Source organism: Aedes albopictus, chromosome 1 (assembly GCF_035046485.1).
Source record: "Aedes albopictus strain Foshan chromosome 1, AalbF5, whole genome shotgun sequence".
Lineage (NCBI taxonomy): Eukaryota > Metazoa > Arthropoda > Insecta > Diptera > Culicidae > Aedes > Aedes albopictus.
In genome coordinates this window covers 27177144-27198116 of record NC_085136.1, presented here as the reverse complement: position 1 = coordinate 27198116, position 20973 = coordinate 27177144, and the positions used below count along the sequence as shown (strand labels likewise).

The following is a 20973-nucleotide window of genomic DNA, read 5'->3' as shown; positions in this document are numbered from 1 at the left end:
GTATTCCAATTTTAATGATTATCGATGAATTAATTCTATTCTGAAGCATGGCATGACATCTTGGAATTACCCAGTAAGTAAAATAATCGATTTTTCTTGATCGAAAATTTCAAATAAAAGGACAAAAGGAGCATGTTCGACTGTTTCTTCATTTAAGTTTGCATAAATGACTAACATTTTGTGTCAAAAAATGACCGTCAAATGTGCTTCATGTCACTTTTATTAAATCGTTTAGATCGATTAAGAACGACCGATCGTGTTTACTTACGTAATCCCTGATTTGTTATTGATTTGGGCGGAGAGTTCTTGAAATTAGGAAATGAAGGCAATTTGACTTTTTATGTCCTTCAGTTCCGAAAACAGTTCTTTGAGTAATGTGTGTTTGTCCAAGCAGCAGCTAAATGGAATCCATACCCTTACTGTAACGATTTTCATAGTTTTCAATTATGATTTTTTTCACAACCATGCCGCTTATGGCAATCATAAGCTGTAGGTATGAAACCCAAGCACAAAAGCTATAAAATAAATACGTGCGTAATGAAACAGAAAAATCTTCCATTCATAAATTACAACTTATGAAAATCCTAAGTGTTTTTGCCTCAGTGTAGAATCTCTGACAGAAGAATTACAAAAAGAAGAATAGATTGACGTTCTGGCCTCACTGGCTTAACACAACACTCATGAAAAAGTCAGTAACAAACTAAGCAAAAGTGTGCGAATCTACAAAATAGGCCTTTTCATGTGACAGATCCGTGCATGCATTTGTTTACAAAGCTTGAACAACAGCTGCTAACAAGAACGTGTCATCTTCATAGAAGAACTGTCAAACGCCCGAACAATCAGCTGATTTAAGACGTCAAATGAAAAGGCCCATTCCGAAAAATAGCCTGCAAACTATTCCTTCCGGCCACGCACGCTTCAAGTGGAGGAATTTGTGCAAAGCTTGTTTGAGTCGTGTTTCGAGACGCGTGTCGCGTCACTATGGAAACGGGTGTGGTGAGCTTCTACCAAAATGTCTATCTACGATTGCTACGCTACGATGTGATGGGAATCGTTTGTCAACGCACCTTTCAGCGAGAGGAAACACTGATCCAGACCTGATGATCGCCGGAGATGCGAGGGAGAAGAACAAGAAGAGGGAAGTGTGCACGCCGCATTTAAATAAAAGTGACAGATTTTGGTTTTGGGTTTTTGACGGGTTTCCTTTTATGGTTTACGGATGCTCTACATTATGGCGGGTGTGTTGTGTATTCATTCATATTGTGCGCTGATAAATGATGATTCGGGCTATCTATCTACTGGTGAGCGTGGAATAATAAGGCGATATGATGGGCGTGTTTTTTTGGGAATAAATTATGACCGATAGATGTCGCAGCGTCAAAATGGAACAGCCGTAAAAATGTCATAACAGATGCGGCAAGGGAGTGAAAATATCCATAAAGGATGCAAAATTAATGGTTCTAGTTGAAAAGTGATAGACCAGACTAAAAATACAATAAAATATGATACAATAATATATCATTTATAAAACAAGAATCATAGCTCAATAAACATCTGTGGGAACAGTGTTCCCAGCTTTGTTTCAGAAAAGCCGGATGAAATGTTGGAAAATGAAGATAAAATAAAATTATAAAAAATAAATGTCAGCTGAAATTGCGGGATCACAAATGCCTCTTTTACACATTTGAACGGAGTTCTCTTTTAAAAAACACGCCTACTTCGACGTGAGCGATCACCAAAAACGTCAACGTTGCCCATACGACACCATGATATGATTGCTGCGACTTTGTCGTGCGGTTGCTGCGGTAAACTCTGAAACGGTTGAAAAAGCAAGGGTGCGACACAACAAAAGAAGGTCCCAAAATCTACCAACAACTGCTAGACAAAAATAAAGCCATTTATCAGCACTTTCGAACAAATTCCCCTCGTCGTAGGCTTGCTGCCGCCGCAACGCAAACAAAGTAGGTAAGCCAGTTGGTGGATGAAATGAAGCAACGCAGTCACAGACCGCAGTAAGCCATGGATGATGATGATGCCATGAGATGTCCCTCGAACGGAAGTATCATCGCACTTCACTGACTGACTGTGTATGTACTTGCCGTAAATGTCCAGCTGCACGTGGGTCAGGTTGTAGGTGAGGTTATGCAGCGTCGTCAGCTGAATCAAAGTGGGCAGCTCTGCTGGAATGCAAACAAACGGCGATGACAGAGTGACGCGACGACGGCACGCGGGGTCAGACACATCAGGTAGGTAAGTGGATACATTTGGGAGGTGTTTGTCAGCGAAAAAATAAAAAAAAAACACGATTTTGTTGTGCGAGCGACTTGTTACTGTTACTACACTGCTGCTGCTGTTGCTGTTGCTGTGGTCAGTCAAAACGATTACGTCGGCGTCAAAGAATAAACAGAACCACTTGAGTCAGACGGCTTTTAGCGAGAAAACTCGCGCACCGGTAGGCAGTAGGCTGAGGGCGTTGCCAAGGTTACACCTACTACTTAGCCCGGTGATCTGCTGAGATCAACGGATACGAACGTAGGTACCTACTACGATCGACGAACTCGCAGGTTGAGAGAGGAGTGCAGGGGAATGACACCTACGCAGATGATTCGATTTCTCGGCTGTATGCGGTGACTTGAGCACGGACGCGTCGAGATGGACTGATTGGCAAATTGTTTGTGCGAGTGATCTGTGTGAGTCAGTCGAGTCAGTCAATGATCTTCGGATTTTATTCAATGCCGTAGTGCTAGACGACTGGTGAACCATATGGCACGCATTATGGGGACCAATATGTTAGAGAATCCGTAATTCAATTGACAATAATGATAATTCTGAATGGGTGTAGATTAAATTTATGTAGAGTGACGTAAAAATGTTTGAGCTTTATCGATTAAGAAAGTTCAGAAGGAATTTCTCGGCCTATTTGGATGCATGGGAAATTCCTTGCCTGAAACGCCCGAGAAATCCAGTGCCTGGTAGAAAATTTCAGAAATCGGTCAAAATGTTTTCAGCGATTCCTTTTGAACAGGAAACTGGACTTAAATATCGAATTTCGGAGTTTTTATGACTTAAGCGCAGTTTCGAGTTCGAAAGGAATCGCTCAAGAAACTTCTTGAGTGTTTCCTGACAGAAACTTTCTTCGGTGACTGCCATTTGAACTGTCATTTCTTCGCTACTGCGTACTGCGATCGAAGAAAAACCGGTTTCTTGAGCGATTCAGGCAAGGAATTTCCCATGCATCAAGATAGGCTGAGAAATTCCTTCTGATCTGCAAACAGCGCTTTAGCGGTTGCTAAGGTAAATTTTTCTAAATCTTTTGACGTTTGACGTGCCCTTGTTGTTTACAATTCAGACTTTCAGAGAAATTTCGTTGACTTTCCAGGGATCGGCATGACCGCACTATGAGTTGCTGAAAGCAGATGAGGATGACCTCGCTATGAGTTGCTGGATGCGGGTCGGGATGACCGCGCTATGAGTTGTCCGAAGCGGATCGGGATGACCTTGCTGGGAGTTCCTGGAAGTGGATCGGAATGACCGCGTTATGAGTTTAGGAAGTGGATCGAGATGACCGCGCAATGAGTTGCTGCAAGCGGATCGGAATGACCGCGCTATGAGTTGAGGAAGCGGATCGGGGTTTCTCTCGAAGTTCTTTTTGTCATGGGATTCCTCAGGGGTCAATTTAGAATTCCTTTGGAGGATCCCTCTGAGATTCTTCCAGGAAATTCTTCTGAAATTTCTAAAAAGGTTCCATCTGGAATTTCTACAGCAGCTCTTTCCGGGTTTCCTCCTGGAATTAGTTCCTTCTAGAATCTAAGAAGCTCCTTCTGAGATGCTTCCTAGTGTTTATTCAGGATTCATTTAGAAGTTCTCTCTATGATTTTTCCACGAGTTAAAGAAATCTTATAGGATTGTTGAGAGGGTTTCTTCTGGTATTCCCCCAAGAATTCTTTTTGGAATTTCTCCTGAAACTCTTCATAAAATTCTATCAGAGATTCCTTCTAAGATTTCTCTAGGAATGTCTACCGGGATTTCTCCAAGAGTTACGGAAATCCTCCAGGAATTATTTCCGAGGTTGCTTGAGGAATTTCTTTCGCGATTCCTCCAGGAGTTCCTTCTGTGATTTCTTCATAAATTTCTTCAAGAATTCCAATAGGAGTTTCTTAAGGGATTCCTCAAGGAGTTCATTTCAGGATTCCTACAATCCAGGATACCTTTTGAGTTCTCTCCAGGGGAAGGGTTTCTGGGATTCATTCTGCATTTTTTTTTCTTCTGAGATTGATCAGTGGCTAAATTCCGACGCACAAATTTTTCGATGAAAAGAACGAAGAAAAGGAGTCCGCCCACAGGAGTTCAATCTGGGATTCGTCAATGAGTTCCTTCTGTCATTCCTCTGGAAGTTTCTTCCGGAGAATCCCCAAGAAGTTCCTTCTGGGAATCGTCCTTTTGAGGAATCCTTCTCCTGAGATTTTTTGAGGAGCTCTTTCTGAAATTCCTCCAGAAGTTACTCTGGGACTCCTTCAAGAGTTCCTTTCATGAAAGGCCTTGGATTGGGTAAAAAAAAATTACCCAATGAGCATTTCCCTTTGAAAATTTAGATAAAAGTAGTTTAGAGTGTATTGTTGTGTTGACAGTCTGCCCCGCTGGCGTTATTGCATACTGCGATCGAGAAAAATGTCTTCTTGAGCGATTTAGACAAAGTATTTCCTGCGCGTCAAGAAAGGTACAAACATTTGAAATGCGAATCGCCCTATATCATTTCCTCCATCGATTGAAGAGGAATATTGGACTTGGAATTCCCCACAAGCGATTGAGAACACATTATTCAAAATAGATTGGGATAATCTCGCTGCCGAGATTGTTGGATTGACAAAAGGCAACGAATTATTGGAAGCGGATCGGGATGACCGCACTATCAGTTGTTGAAAGCGGATCAGGATGACCGCGCTATGAGTTGCTCGAAGCGGGTCGGGAAGACCACGCTATGAGTTTTGGAAGCGGATCGGAACGACCGCACTATGAGTTTAAGCGGATCGGGATGACCGTGCTATGAGTTCCTGGAAGCGGATCGAGATGACCGACCAATGAAATGTTTAAAGCGAATCGGGACACCCGCGCTATGAGTTTTTTAAGCGGATCGGGATGACTTCGCTATGAGTTGCTGGAAGCGGGTCGGGATGACCGTGCTATGAGTTCCTGGAAGCGGTTCGAGATAACCGCGTAATGAGTTGCTGGAAGCGGATCGGGAAGACCGCGCTATCAGTTGTGGAAGCGGATCGGAATGACCGCGCTATGAGGTTTTTAAGCGGATCGGGATGACCGCGCTATAAGTTGTTGGAACGAATTCTCTTTGCGAGGGATTTCTTTCCAGTTGGTGTGATTGGTTTGATGCAGCTACTTAAACATTTTGTTCTGATTGAAAACTATATATTTTCAAAAGAATTCAAGCAAGGATGTTTTCGATCACTTGGCAATCGTTCGACTCATTTGTTCATAACTCAGTTCAAAAGCCCTGTATTGGAATGTTGTGTTCGGCAAAGTTGAAGATTAGTGTTTTTCCTACAATTATCACCAAGGACGCCATATTCTAACTCTGATATTTACGTCGTAGAAGTGTTAGTACCAGCTACTCATACTAAACGATCGGATTTTTTGATCGTTTAGTATGAGTAGGTGGTACTAGCGCTCTAGCGCCGCATATATAAAAGTTAGAATATGGCGTTCTTGGTGATAATTGTGGGAAAAACACTAATCTACAACTTTGCCGAATACCGCATTCCAATATTAGGTTTCTGAACTGAGTTATGGACAAATGAGTCAAACGATTGCCAGGTGATCGAAAACATCCCTGAATTCAAGTAGATTGTTTTTGTTACATTTTTATAGAGCCTCGGTACTCGAAACGAACGAAACCTAATATTGCAGACTACATCCTAAATTGGACTATCACACTTTTTATGGAACGCCTAAAAAGTGTGATAAAAGTGCACATTTGCCTCGGATCGTCTCGACGTCTTCGGGGCACTTATTCCTCCATTTACAAGGAATAAGTGCACCGAAGACCTCAATTCGATCCGACGTATCCCTGCGCTGTAATCACACTTTGAAGGTGTGTGCACACTATTGTGTCAGTCCAATTTGGGGTGCAGTCAGCAATAAAATTTGAAATAATGTTCATCTTTTAGGATAACTTTACAAAAAGTGTTTTGCAATTTTTCGAAAAAAATAATCATCTCTCATCCTCCGCCTCTCATCTTCCATCTCTCATGTTTCAACTCTCATAATTACCAACGTCATTATCATCACCATCTCTCATCCCTTATTTATTATCTCTTATCTCTCAATTCTCATACCGCATTTCCCATCTCTTATTTTTTATCTCTCAACTCTCGAATCTCATCTATCATCTCCCATCTCCCATCTGTCATCTCTCATCTCTCATTTCAATCTCTCATTTCTCACATCTGACTTCTCATCTATTATATCATATCTCTCATCACTTATCTATCGACTCTCATCTCTCATGTCTCATCGCTGATCATTATCATCATCATCTTTCATCGCTTATCATAATCAAAATCATCATCATCACCATTTCTCATCTCTGATCCCCATTTCTATTATCATCATCTCAATTTCATCTGCGAATCCCAGAAAAAAAAAGCTTCTGAAGACGTTCTAGAAACAGACATTCCAAACAACTTCTGGGGACATATCAAACCCACGAAGTGGAACCTGAAGGAAGCTCTTGAGGAATCTCGGAAATAACTCCTAGAAGAATGCCGGAAAGAATTTCTGGAGAATTGCCAGAACTCTTAAAAGAATCTTGAAAGACACTCGCAAAGAAATTCCGGGAGGAATCTCTGAAGGAATCCTGGAAGAATCTTCTAGAGAAATCCTGGAAAAAACTCCTGGAGAAATTCCAGATGGATCCGTTTTAGGATTCTCAGAAGTTAATCCTGTGACAATTCCAAAAGAACTACTGAATGAATCCGAACTAAACCCCGAACGGGATTCTGTTCGAATTCCGAAGCGGGATTCTGGTCGAATCCCGAAGCAGGATTCTGGTCGAATCCCGAAGCGGGATTCTGGTCGAATCCCGAAGCGGGATTCTGGTCGAATCCCGAAGCGGGATTCTGGTCGAATCCCGAAGCGGGATTCTGGTCGAACCCCGAAGCGGGATTCTGTCGAATCCCGAAGCGGGATTCTGGTCGAATCCCGAAGCGGGATTCTGGTCGAATCCCGAAGCGGGATTCTGGTCGAATCCCGAAGCGGGATTCTGGTCGAATCCCGAAGCGGGATTCTGGTCGAATCCCGAAGCGGGATTCTGGTCGAATCCCGAAGCGGGATTCTGGTCGAATCCCGCAGGGGATTCTGGTCGAATCCCGCAGGGGATTCTGTTCGAATCCCGCAGGGGATTCTGGTCGAATCCCGCAGGGGATTCTGGTCGAATCCCGCACGGGATTCTGGTCGAATCCCGCACGGGATTCTGGTCGAATCCCGCACGGGATTCTGGTCGAATCCCGCAAGGGATTCTGGTCGAATCCCGCACGGGATTCTGGTCGAATCCCGCACGGGATTCTGGTCGAATCCCGCACGGGATTCTGGTCGAATCCCGCACGGGATTCTGGTCGAATCCCACACGGGATTCTGGTCGAATCCCGCACGGAATTCTGGTCGAATCCCGCACGGGATTCTGGTCGAATCCCGCACGGGATTCTGGTCGAATCCCGCACGGGATTCTGGTCGAATCCCGTAGGGGATTCTGGTCGAATCCCGCACGGGATTCTGGTCGAATCCCGCAAGGGATTCTGGTCGAATCCCGCACGGGATTCTGGTCGAATCCCGCACGGGATTCTGGTCGAATCCCGCACGGGATTCTGGTCGAATCCCGCACGGGATTCTGGTCGAATCCCACACGGGATTCTGGTCGAATCCCGCACGGAATTCTGGTCGAATCCCGCACGGGATTCTGGTCGAATCCCGCACGGGATTCTGGTCGAATCCCGCACGGGATTCTGGTCGAATCCCGCACGGGATTCTGGTCGAATCCCGTAGGGGATTCTGGTCGAATCCCGAAGCGGGATTCTGTTCGAATCCCGAAGCGGGATTCTGTTCGAATCCCGAAGCGGGATTCTGTTCGAATCCCGAAGCGGGATTCTGTTCGAATCCCGAAGCGGGATTCTGTTCGAATCCCGAAGCGGGATTCTGTTCGAATCCCGAAGCGGGATTCTGTTCGAATCCCGAAGCGGGATTCTGTTCGAATCCCGAAGCGGGATTCTGTTCGAATCCCGAAGCGGGATTCTGTTCGAATCCCGAAGCGGGATTCTGTTCGAATCCCGAAGCGGGATTCTGTTCGAATCCCGAAGCGGGATTCTGTTCGAATCCCGAAGCGGGATTCTGTTCGAATCCCGAAGCGGGATTCTGTTCGAATCCCGAAGCGGGATTCTGTTCGAATCCCGAAGCGGGATTCTGTTCGAATCCCGAAGCGGGATTCTGTTCGAATCCCGAAGCGGGATTCTGTTCGAATCCCGAAGCGGGATTTTGTTCGAATCCCGAAGCGGGATTCTGTTCGAATCCCGAAGCGGGATTCTGTTCGAATCCCGAAGCGGGATTCTGTTCGAATCCCGAAGCGGGATTCTGTTCGAATCCCGAAGCGGGATTCTGTTCGAATCCCGAAGCGGGATTCTGTTCGAATCCCGAAGCGGGATTCTGTTCGAATCCCGAAGCGGGATTCTGTTCGAATCCCGAAGCGGGATTCTGTTCGAATCCCGAAGCGGGATTCTGTTCGAATCCCGAAGCGGGATTCTGTTCGAATCCCGAAGCGGGATTCTGTTCGAATCCCGAAGCGGGATTCTGTTCGAATCCCGAAGCGGGATTCTGTTCGAATCCCGAAGCGGGATTCTGTTCGAATCCCGAAGCGGGATTCTGTTCGAATCCCGAAGCGGGATTCTGTTCGAATCCCGAAGCGGGATTCTGTTCGAATCCCGAAGCGGGATTCTGTTCGAATCCCGAAGCGGGATTCTGTTCGAATCCCGAAGCGGGATTCTGTTCGAATCCCGAAGCAAGATTCTGTTCGAATCCCGAAGCGGGATTCTGTTCGAATCCCGCAGGGGATTCTGGTTCAAATCCCGCAGGGGATTCTGTTCGAATCCCGAAGCGGGATTCTGGTTCGAATCCCGAAGCGGGATTCTGGTTCGAATCCCGAAGCGGGATTCTGGTTCGAATCCCGAAGCGGGATTCTGGTTCGAATCCCGAAGCGGGATTCTGGTTCGAATCCCGCAGGAGATTCTGGTTCGAGTCCCGCAGGGGATTCTGGTTCGAATCTGGCAGGGGATTCTGGTTCGAATCCCGAAGCGGGATTCTCTTCGAATCCCGAAGCGGGATTCTGTTCGAATCCCGAAGCGGGATTCTGTTCGAATCCCGAAGCGGGATTCTGTTCGAATCCCGAAGCGGGATTCTGTTCGAATCCCGAAGCGGGATTCTGTTCGAATCCCGAAGCGGGATTCTGTTCGAATCCTGAAGCGGGATTCTGTTCGAATCCCGAAGCGGGATTCTGTTCGAATCCCGAAGCGGGATTCTGTTCGAATCCCGAAGCGGGATTCTGTTCGAATCCCGAAGCGGGATTCTGGTTCGAATCCCGAAGCGGGATTCTGTTCGAATCCCGAAGCGGGATTCTGTTCGAATCCCGAAGCGGGATTCTGGTTCGAATCCCGAAGCGGGATTCTGGTTCGAATCCCGAAGCGGGATTCTGGTTCGAATCCCGAAGCGGGATTCTGGTTCGAATCCCGAAGCGGGATTCTGGTTCGAATCCCGAAGCGGGATTCTGGTTCGAATCCCGCAGGAGATTCTGGTTCGAGTCCCGCAGGGGATTCTGGTTCGAATCTGGCAGGGGATTCTGGTTCGAATCCCGAAGCGGGATTCTGTTCGAATCCCGAAGCGGGATTCTGTTCGAATCCCGAAGCGGGATTCTGTTCGAATCCCGAAGCGGGATTCTGTTCGAATCCCGAAGCGGGATTCTGTTCGAATCCCGAAGCGGGATTCTGTTCGAATCCCGAAGCGGGATTCTGTTCGAATCCCGAAGCGGGATTCTGTTCGAATCCCGAAGCGGGATTCTGTTCGAATCCCGAAGCGGGATTCTGTTCGAATCCCGAAGCGGGATTCTGTTCGAATCCCGAAGCGGGATTCTGTTCGAATCCCGAAGCGGGATTCTGTTCGAATCCCGAAGCGGGATTCTGTTCGAATCCCGAAGCGGGATTCTGTTCGAATCCCGAAGCGGGATTCTGTTCGAATCCCGAAGCGGGATTCTGTTCGAATCCCGAAGCGGGATTCTGTTCGAATCCCGAAGCGGGATTCTGTTCGAATCCCGAAGCGGGATTCTGTTCGAATCCCGAAGCGGGATTCTGTTCGAATCCCGAAGCGGGATTCTGTTCGAATCCCGAAGCGGGATTCTGTTCGAATCCCGAAGCGGGATTCTGTTCGAATCCCGAAGCGGGATTCTGTTCGAATCCCGAAGCGGGATTCTGTTCGAATCCCGAAGCGGGATTCTGTTCGAATCCCGAAGCGGGATTCTGTTCGAATCCCGAAGCGGGATTCTGTTCGAATCCCGAAGCGGGATTCTGTTCGAATCCCGAAGCGGGATTCTGTTCGAATCCCGAAGCGGGATTCTGTTCGAATCCCGAAGCGGGATTCTGTTCGAATCCCGAAGCGGGATTCTGTTCGAATCCCGAAGCGGGATTCTGTTCGAATCCCGAAGCGGGATTCTGTTCGAATCCCGAAGCGGGATTCTGTTCGAATCCCGAAGCGGGATTCTGTTCGAATCCCGAAGCGGGATTCTGTTCGAATCCCGAAGCGGGATTCTGTTCGAATCCCGAAGCGGGATTCTGTTCGAATCCCGAAGCGGGATTCTGTTCGAATCCCGAAGCGGGATTCTGTTCGAATCCCGAAGCGGGATTCTGTTCGAATCCCGAAGCGGGATTCTGTTCGAATCCCGAAGCGGGATTCTGTTCGAATCCCGAAGCGGGATTCTGTTCGAATCCCGAAGCGGGATTCTGTTCGAATCCCGCAGCGGGATTCTGTTCGAATCCCGCAGCGGGATTCTGTTCGAATCCCGCAGCGGGATTCTGTTCGAATCCCGCAGCGGGATTCTGTTCGAATCCCGCAGCGGGATTCTGTTCGAATCCCGCAGCGGGATTCTGTTCGAATCCCGCAGCGGGATTCTGTTCGAATCCCGCAGCGGGATTCTGTTCGAATCCCGCAGCGGGATTCTGTTCGAATCCCGCAGCGGGATTCTGTTCGAATCCCGCAGCGGGATTCTGTTCGAATCCCGAAGCGGGATTCTGTTCGAATCCCGAAGCGGGATTCTGTTCGAATCCCGAAGCGGGATTCTGTTCGAATCCCGAAGCGGGATTCTGTTCGAATCCCGAAGCGGGATTCTGTTCGAATCCCGAAGCGGGATTCTGTTCGAATCCCGAAGCGGGATTCTGTTCGAATCCCGAAGCGGGATTCTGTTCGAATCCCGAAGCGGGATTCTGTTCGAATCCCGAAGCGGGATTCTGTTCGAATCCCGAAGCGGGATTCTGTTCGAATCCCAAAGCGGGATTCTGTTCGAATCCCGAAGCGGGATTCTGTTCGAATCCCGAAGCGGGATTCTGTTCGAATCCCGAAGCGGGATTCTGTTCGAATCCCGAAGCGGGATTCTGTTCGAATCCCAAAGCGGGATTCTGTTCGAATCCCGAAGCGGGATTCTGTTCGAATCCCGAAGCGGGATTCTGTTCGAATCCCGAAGCGGGATTCTGTTCGAATCCCGAAGCGGGATTCTGTTCGAATCCCGAAGCGGGATTCTGTTCGAATCCCGAAGCGGGATTCTGTTCGAATCCCGAAGCGGGATTCTGCTCGAATCCCGAAGCGGGATTCTGTTCGAATCCCGAAGCGGGATTCTGTTCGAATCCCGAAGCGGGATTCTATTCGAATCCCGAAGCGGGATTCTATTCGAATCCCGAAGCGGGATTCTATTCGAATCCCGAAGCGGGATTCTGTTCGAATCCCGAAGCGGGATTCTGTTCGAACCCCGAAGCAGGATTCTGTTCGAATCCCGAAGCGGGATTCTGTTCGAATCCCGAAGCGAGATTCTGTTTGAATCCCGAAGCGGGATTCTATTTGAATCCCGAAGCTGGATTCTGTTCGAATCCCGAATATGGAATAAACAAATTGTCCGTATCTTTTCAACTTCTCATTTTGCAACATAAATTAGTCTATCCTTTTCCAAGAAGCAATCAGGTGGCACACTTCTCACGTACCAATCTGCTCAGCTCTCCACCATCACCGACGTCTTTTCCGCACATTACAACGATTCGAACGATATGCAAATTGATAAATTTATCGCAATCTGCTCCATTCCACGCCAAGTTCCATTAAATGCGGTCCTCGTGAGTTGCATTTTGTGTTACATACTTACAAGTGTAAAAATGTGTAGCACGGGCAACGAGAGACCGCCTCGCACGCACGCCGCCTACTTTGACTTGTCCGTCGCAACGGTGCAGTGGAACCGTGGTTCTCCTCGTTAGGCAGCGAACGGCCTGCTTCGATCCGTTTTCTCCTTTTTTCCCAGCTTGCGGCAGCATGAGGCAAGATGATCGTTAAATGACTATGCTGCTATAGTTTAAAAAAGTGCCCCACAATCACGGTAAGATCGCACTCACGTACGACACTTTTGCCGTCACGTCTATAGATACTCACCGCATTTTGCATTCGGATCACTTTGCCTTCAGACGCGCGCGCGCGGATAATCCCTCGGTGGCGGCGTTGATGATGGTGATCGCTGGAGAGCCGGAGATCACAGACGCCTCGTAATGTGAGTAAGTACTCCTTTATGTAGGGCAATTTGAGTCCACCGAATCATTCCGAAGCGCTGGCTGCGAGCGCTGATACGATCAGATCGTCGTTGCTGCAGCAACGATCATGAAGGAATTTCTCACGTATATGGCAACCCTAATCCCGCCTAATGCATCTGACAGGAGCCAACATCTATCGTGTATCCACAATGGAATGCTTTGTGGATACACAAATGTTTACATACAAGATGTTGGATTCTCAAAAATGGCGTCCTCGCACCCTGGTGGAATTTCTTCCGCGAGATGATCGCAACGCGAGCCTCGACGCTGTTTGACGTTTCAATTTGATTAATTCCAGAAGCCGTGAGAACGGGGTACGAGCTTACAATGTCCGGGATCAACGTCAAACGGGAAGACGCGTGGTTAATTAACATGGGGGCGCTTCGTTGTTGCCACCCCTTCCAGCAGCGGTGGTTCCAGAACAAGGAATTACATAATGAGAGCTGTCAATTTACGGGGTTTAGCGTCTCGACTTTCAATTGAGAAGATGTAAACAAGCAGTTGGACAGATTACGATGAAGAATTCTCATTGAATGATCACTTTAAAGGCCAAAACAAGATCGTTTCCCGGGTCATTGTTCCTTGAGTTGATTTCAGAATCGAACAGAATCCTATTTGAGATTCAAACAGAATCTTCTTCAGGATTCGGATTCGAACGGAATCCCGTTCAGGATTCGAACAGAATCTCATTCAGGATTCGAACAGACGAATCACTTCTATCGATTATTTCCAGTGCTGCCAAACTTACTCAACGCTATCTCTCCGAAATCCGGCTTACAAAATCCGACTTCCTCCATACAAATTAAATATAAAATGACACAAACTCAAACGAAGCTATCGATCATCACGTTTTACAGCTTGGAATGCAGTCGGGTTAACGGGCAAAGACGGCAACGACGACGTGCGCTCCCTTCTAGGTTAGAAAGCCGACACTTTCCAACGAAATCCTAGGAAAATGAATAGGCCTGCCAGCATCTTGATAAGCCACCACCGTCTTCCGAATGTCTGTCTGTGTCCGCCTTCCTTCCGACTTCGAACGGTTGCAGCAACACTCGATTCGGTTCTGAAATCGGAATGAATAAACACCGTAACGAACGCTACTTACTAGTGCTGCCACCATCGTCAAATGCCGAAACTGTCGAACCCTTTTTAACGACCTAACAAATGACCGCCGACGCCGCGTTTGTGCATCAGCACGTTGCGCTTTGCGCTTCGGACTATCAATTTTCGCTATCTTGGACACTTTTTTTCCCTCTCACCGGACACCGTGATCGTGGTAGGCCGGCTGCAATGTCCACACCGTAGTAAGCCATGACTGGCCGCGGCCGGTAAATATCTGCTAAATAGAGAAATTTAATCCTCTTTATGGCCAAACGGTGAACAGCGAGAGCTTGGAGCGGAGGTCGAAACGATCGAGCGATGGTCGGCGGCGTCGGTGTCCATGGAAACACTTGCCCACGAGCGCGAAGGGCACACTACAACGATGCGCAGGGATCGGGCAACACCAACTACTGTGATCGCAACAGCTCTATGGAGACCCCACGGGACCTTAGCTTGCTACGATCGCATAAATCAGATAAACGGTGGTGTCGGCGGCGTCTTCGCCACACTACTTTATGCTGGCGAAATAATAATGGACCAATTTGTCACTAATTTATCGTTGTTTGTTTTATGAATACAATTAATGGACAGCTGCGGGGATTGCTGGTTAGTTGCGATCGTCGTCATGGATGGTATGAAGCAGTGTTGCCAGACGCGATTCGAATGCTGCATAATCCACGTGATTACAACGGTAATTGACTGTGAACATTTTTAAAACGCCGCATTGCAATACCGCAATTAATAAGAGGCCGCGTCATTAGGGCAACGTTATCATTTAATGTTGCACTACACCGCCGCTGCAGCGGCGTTTGCACGGACCGCCGATGAGAATGTTTACACAAAACAAAAATGACCCCCGAGCTCCTCGGCGATCTTGATCGATTGCCCGTTTCGGTAGCGTCGCCGACAGTCAGTCAGTTCAGTAGCAAAAGCAATACCGACACGACCAACCATAATAATAATTATAATAACAAGCGCAGCGCAGAGCACTGACCACCACCTTAGTGACGGACGAGGAACCGGAGGAGCGATCGCAGCGTAGCAACCCTTGCCGCCATCGGGTTGCCCTGGCAATAACCGTCGCATGACGTTTGCGAGTTGCTTTGATGACAATTTGATTCGGGCGCGGTGGTGGTGACCCGCGCTACACGCCTGCTCTGCTGCCCATTTACAAGCGGTTTTATGCGTTTTGTTTGGATTTCGGGCCGTAAAATGGACACGATCGCGATCGGTGTGCCGCGTTTGGATTGGAGCGTGTTTTCGCATTAGTATGCAGGATGTGTGAGGCACCGGGGAGACCGGTGAGTTCCACGCAGCGTTGCTGGGTTGCTGTGGAGGTACATTAGTTTTCGGTAAGAAGAAAACAGAGTGCTGTCACTAAAGCGGTGTGCCTCCGGCACATGCTCCGGCATTTGCAAGTTTTGAACAGACCTGCCGTGCGAACTTCAATCAAGGGCTGCTGTGGCAGGTTTGCTGAAGTTTTTGGAATGATGAACTTTCCTTCATTTTGGCAACCCTGTTTCAAATCTTTACTCAAAGCTTAGACCGTTCGCAATGCTGTTTTACTTTGTATGGCGAGTTTTAAAATTTTTAAAACTTGCCATACAAAATAATACAGCATTGCGAACGGCCTTATGACAGAAGATCGGGGATACTTGCAGAACCTGATAAATCAGATATTGCGCGCAAACCCCAAAATTTTATTCCCACCTTTGGGTTTCCGCGCCGAAGACCCAGCGCCAGATTCGGCGACAAAGAGATTTGACAGCAGTCGCCGGACAGTTGGCAATCCTGATATTTGACGGCGGTCATCTGTTAGCTGTGAGAGTGGATTGTTGTCATGCAAATAGAGCATTTCGCTGAAAATGCATGTGTATTTTGTTATTGTTGACAGATTTTTTGCTGTGTTAGTGTGAAATATAGCGATTTGATGTATCGCGTAAGCTTTCGCTGGAAGAAAACGTCATACAACTGAGCGAGGCAAAGAAAATTTTCAATGAAAAAAGCAATACCAGATTTTTTACAGATACTGTACGATCGGTTATTACTATACGCATATGATATATTCAAGATATTTGTAGAATCATACATCGCAGTAACCATGAAATATATGGGGGCCGGATCACAACGTCCGAGGCCATACAGTCCGGGACATTAAGTCTCGTTTTTTTGCGAAGTAGCGTCCAAAAGTTTAGATGCGTCATTATATCCTATGTGCCTTCTTTCCTTGGACTTCGTGGCGTATCTGCAAGTTCGGACGTTATGCCCCGAAAAAATGCGCCATAAAGTCCTGGGACTTTATGGCCTCGGACGTTATGATACTGCGCCAAATATATGGTCTCTTGTTTTGGTTTCAATTCGCATAAACACACATGTTTTTTTGTCTGTCCTCCGATACTACAGATACAGATTCAGATTTTTTGATAGCAGCAGTGGCTATCTCTCCCGGGTCCCTTTCGGTAATTGGACAGCCTTTGGATGGTTTCGGGCAGATCCGAATTCTTATCGATCTTCTCGAAGATCGGGGGATTCAGTCTGCATCCGTTACGAAAATTCAGACGGAATCCTTTTCAAAGATTCAGATGGAATCTCATCTGGAGATTCCGACCTACACACTAAGATGAGCTCGGCAAATGCCGGCACCGCCGTGTCTCAGCAAATATTTATAATGAATCTCGGTAAAAAATGACGTTTGCTGTTAGCTGAATCTCGGCAAAACATTTCCAGAACCTCAGCGAACAATCAACACGATTGCTGAGATCTCGTTGAAAAATGAGTTTGCTGAGTGCTCGGCGGCTAGGATAGGATGTGACAACAGAAATTCGCCTGCCTTGTTATTTTTCCGTTTGATTTTGTCGAAGATGAAAATCCAGTGCTGCCACTTTACTTTAATCCAAATCTTTCACACAAATTAATTTTAACTATTGAAATTTGGATGCATAGTTCGCGCCGTAAATCACTATTTACAATTGGAATAGCATAACTTGCAAGTAAAATTGCTTTCAAATGAAAAGTTCTTTGATTTATAGTGAAATATATCAAAAAATCAATTGATTTTGTACCAAATCAATGAATTCTATCAATGTTCAGACATGCGAGTCACTTTAGGTTGGTTTACATTTGAATGCTGGCATATTTGAGTCGATTACACTTGAATAGAAAAATACAATGATTTTGAATATTGGTATCATATGCTAAACCTGCAAACTAGCAACACGGCCAAACCAACAACAAAGCGATCTGATCGCAGCAAACGGATATAATTTTCGACCAATCAGCGACTGGTCTCCGTTTGACAGCAAAATGGTCTCAAATCGGCTGACTACGTGACGCATCCTTATCCTAGCTCGGCGGTGCCAAACTCGGTAAAAAACGTGGTAAAAAAGCAAGCCAAATTGCCGAGATTCAGCGAAAAAATTGAGTGTGTAGGGGCAAGACAGATATAACGAGAGTAAATCTGTTTTTGAAATGTTGCTCACCATTCCTCTGGATCTCTCTGGACTACACTCATTTTCCCAAAGTGTTGTCTGATGCCAGAGGAAAATCGAGCAGTATTGCCCGATTTTTCGCGTTTCAGAGACGTTCCTCAGAATTGCTCACAGCTGCTCCGAGTTTCACAGTGTCTTGCCCCTAGATTCCGACCAAATCTTTTCTTCTCCAGGGAATCTCAACGAGTTTCAGGAGGTGTTGGGGATATTCCAGAGAATTTCAAGAGGTTTCAAAGGGAATCCAGGGGCGTTCCAGCAGTGTTTCAAGGTGTTGAAGGAGCGTTTTAGATGTTTTCCGAGAGCTTGCAAAAGCGTTCCAGGGGGTATCGTGGGTGGTCTAGGTGGTCCTCAACATTCCAAGGAATTTCAGGGGCTTTCAGGGGCATTCTACAGGGGTTCCGGGGAGCTCTAAGGAGTATCCGGAGCGCTTTTAGGGTGTCAGAGATGTTACAGCGAGTTTCAGGAAGTCTCTGGAGCGTTCCAAAGGGGTCCAAGAGGATTCAGGGGTGTTCTGATAGTTTTAGGGGTATTCCAGATGTTTTCCATTCGCTGTCCAGTTGATTTGAGGGGCGTGTCAGGGGCGTTTCTTAGCATAGATTAAAATACACAAAAATAAAAACTAAAAAAGGGGGTCGTTTCAGACTGTTTCAAAGGATTTTCGGGAGCTTTCCAAGAGATTCAATCCAGGGGACTTTCCCGTGTGTTTCAGTGGGTCTAAAGGGTGTTCTAGGGGGGTCATGGGCATTCCATGGTGTTTTAGGGGTCCTAGTGCCATGACAGAGCTTTGCGGGAGTCAGGAGTGTTTCAGCGAATTGCAGGGGCGTTCCATGGTGTTTCAAGGGGTTTCAGGAGCGTTCCAGAGAGTTTCAGGAGACGTTTATGAATGGATTCGAACAGAGAGAGTTACTCAGAATTGCTCACAGTTGCTCCGAGTTCCACAGTGTCTTGCCCCTAGATTCCGACCAAATCTTTTCTTTGGATTCGGGCAGAATCCCTTCTATGGTACGCCGTATCAAGGCGAGGGTAAGATGGGTTTAAAGGTATAGTTCAGGAGCGTTCCAGGGGTGTTCCATGGGGTTTCAGTAGCGCTTCAGGGAATCTCAACGAGTTTCAGGACGTTTTCCAAGAGCTTTCAGGAGCGCTCCAGGGGGTATCGTGGGTGGTCCAGGTGGTTTCAACATTCCAAGGAATTTCAGGGGCATTCTACAGGGGTTCCAGGAAGCTCTAAGGAGTTTCCGGAGCGCTTTTAGGGTGTCAGAGATGTTACAGCGAGTTTCAGGAAGTCTCTGGAGCGTTCCAAAAGGGTCTAAGAGGATTCAGGGGTGTTCTGATAGTTTTAGGGATATTCCAGATGTTTTCCATTCGCTGTCCAGTTGATTTGAGGGGCGTGTCAGGGGCGATTCTTAGCATAGATTAAAATTACATTTAAAATACACAAAAATAAAAACTTAAAAAAGGGGGCGTTTCAGACTGTTTCAAAGGATTTTCGGGAGCGTTCCAAGTGATTCAATCCAGGGGACTTTCCCGTGTATTTCAGTGGGTCTAAAGGGTGTTCTAGGGGGGTCATGGGCATTCCATGGTGTTTTAAGGGGTCCTAGTACCATGAAAGAGCTTTGCGGGAGTCAGGAGTGTTTCAGCGAATTGCAGGGGCGTTCGATGGTGTTTCAAGGGGTTTCAGGAGCGTTCCAGAGAGTTTCAGGAGACGTTTCTGAATGGGTTCGAACAGAGAGGGTTACTCAAAATTGCTCACAGTTGCTCCGAGTTTCACAGTGTCTTACCCCTAGATTCCGACCAAATCTTTTCTTGGGATTCGGACAGAATCTCTTCTATGATACGCCGTATCAAGGCGAGGATAAGATGGGTTTAAAGGTATAGTTCAGGAGCGTTCCAGGGGTGTTGCATAGGGTTTCAGTAGCGCTTCAGGGAATCTCAACGAGTTTCAGGACGTTTTCCAAGAGCTTTCAGGAGCGCTCCAGGGGGTATCGTGGGTGGTCCAGGTGGTTTCAACATTCCAAGGAATTTCAGGGGCATTCTACAGGGGTACCAGGAAGCTTTAAGGAGTTTCCGGAGCGCTTTTAGGGTGTCAGAGATGTTACAGCGAGTTTCAGGAAGTCTCTGGAGCGTTCCAAAAGGGTCCAAGAGGATTCAGGGATGTTCTGATAGTTTTAGGGGTATTCCAGATGTTTTCCATTCGCTGTCCAGTTTATTTGAGGGGTGTGACAGGGGCGTTTCTTAGCATAGATTAAAATTACATTTAAAATACACAAAAATAAAAACTTAAAAAAGGGGGCGTTTCAGACTGTTTCAAAGAATTTTCGGGAGCGTTCCAAGAGATTTAATCCAAGGGGCTTTCCAGTGTGTTTCAGTGGGTCTAAAGGGTGTTCTAGGGGGTTCATGGGCATTCCATAGTGTTTTAAGGGGTCCTAGTACCATGACAGAGCTTTGCGGGAGTCAGGAGTGTTTCAGCGAATTGCAGGGGCGTTCCATGGTGTTTCAAAAGGTTTCAGGAGCGTTCCAGAGAGTTTCAGGAGATGTTTCTGAATGGATTAGAACAGAGAGTGTTACTCAGAATTGCTCACAGTTGCTCCGAGTTTAACAGTGTCTTGCCCCTAGATTCCGACCAAATCGCAAGAAAAGATTTGGATTCGGACAGAATCCCTTCGATGATACGCCGTATCAAGGCGAGGATAAGATGGGATGAAAGATGTAGTGCAGGAGCGTTCCAGGGGTGTTTCAGGGGGTTTCAGTAGCGCGCCAGGTGATCTCACCGAGTTTCAGGAGGTGGTAGGGGCATTCCAGAGTATTTCAAGAGGTTTCAGAGGGTATCCAGGAGCGTTCCAGCAGTGTTTCAAGGTATTGTAGAAGCGTTCTAGACGTTTTCCAAGAGCTTGCAGGAGCGTTCCAGGGGGTATCGTATCAGTAGGTCGGCTCTAGAGGCACGTTCTCCTCCATTCGGGCAATTTGTGCCATAAAGGGGGTATCGTGGGTGGTCCAGGTGGTTTCAATGTTCCAAGGAGTTTCAGCGGGTTTCAGGGGCATTCCACAGGGGATTTAGGAGCGCTCTTAGGGTGTCAGAGATGTTACAGCGAGTGTCAGGAATTCTTTGGAGCGTTTCAGAGGGGTCCAAAAAGTTTTAGAGGTGTTCAAGAGCATTTCAGGGGCGTTACAAGGGGTTTCTAGGGCGTTGTAGATAGTTTTAGGGGTATTCCAGATGGTTTCGTATTCCAGTTTGAGGGGGTGTCAGGGGGGGGTCAGGAATTTCAGGAGCCTTCCAGGAGGTTCTTCCGGGGGGCTTTCCATTGTGTTTCAGTGAAATTTTAAGGGTTTCTAGTGCCATGACAGAGCTTTTCGAAGGCGTTCTATGGTGTTTTAGGGGTTGCAAGCAGTGTTCCATGGTGTTTCAAGGGGTTTCGGGGGCGTTCCAGAGAGTTTCATGGGAGTTCCAGGGGATTTCAGTGGGATTTAATGGCTTTTGAAGGGGTTTCTTGAGGCGTTCT

At 47.1% G+C, this 20973-nt stretch overlaps 1 protein-coding gene across 11 annotated transcripts in view; it reads right to left on the bottom strand.

The window, feature by feature from the left end:
• LOC109428417 (integrin alpha-PS2) overlaps positions 1 to 20973 on the bottom strand; it is a 242324-nt gene that overhangs the window by 146160 nt on the left and 75191 nt on the right. Inside the window, exon 1 of one of the 11 annotated variants that reach the window (XM_062844258.1) lies at positions 1068 to 1188. The exons of the other annotated variants lie outside the window; for them this stretch is intronic. The gene's annotated coding sequence lies outside the window, so the exon portion shown is untranslated. Of the gene's footprint in view, positions 1 to 1067; positions 1189 to 20973 lie in introns of those variants that run through there. 11 annotated transcript variants of the gene reach the window in all.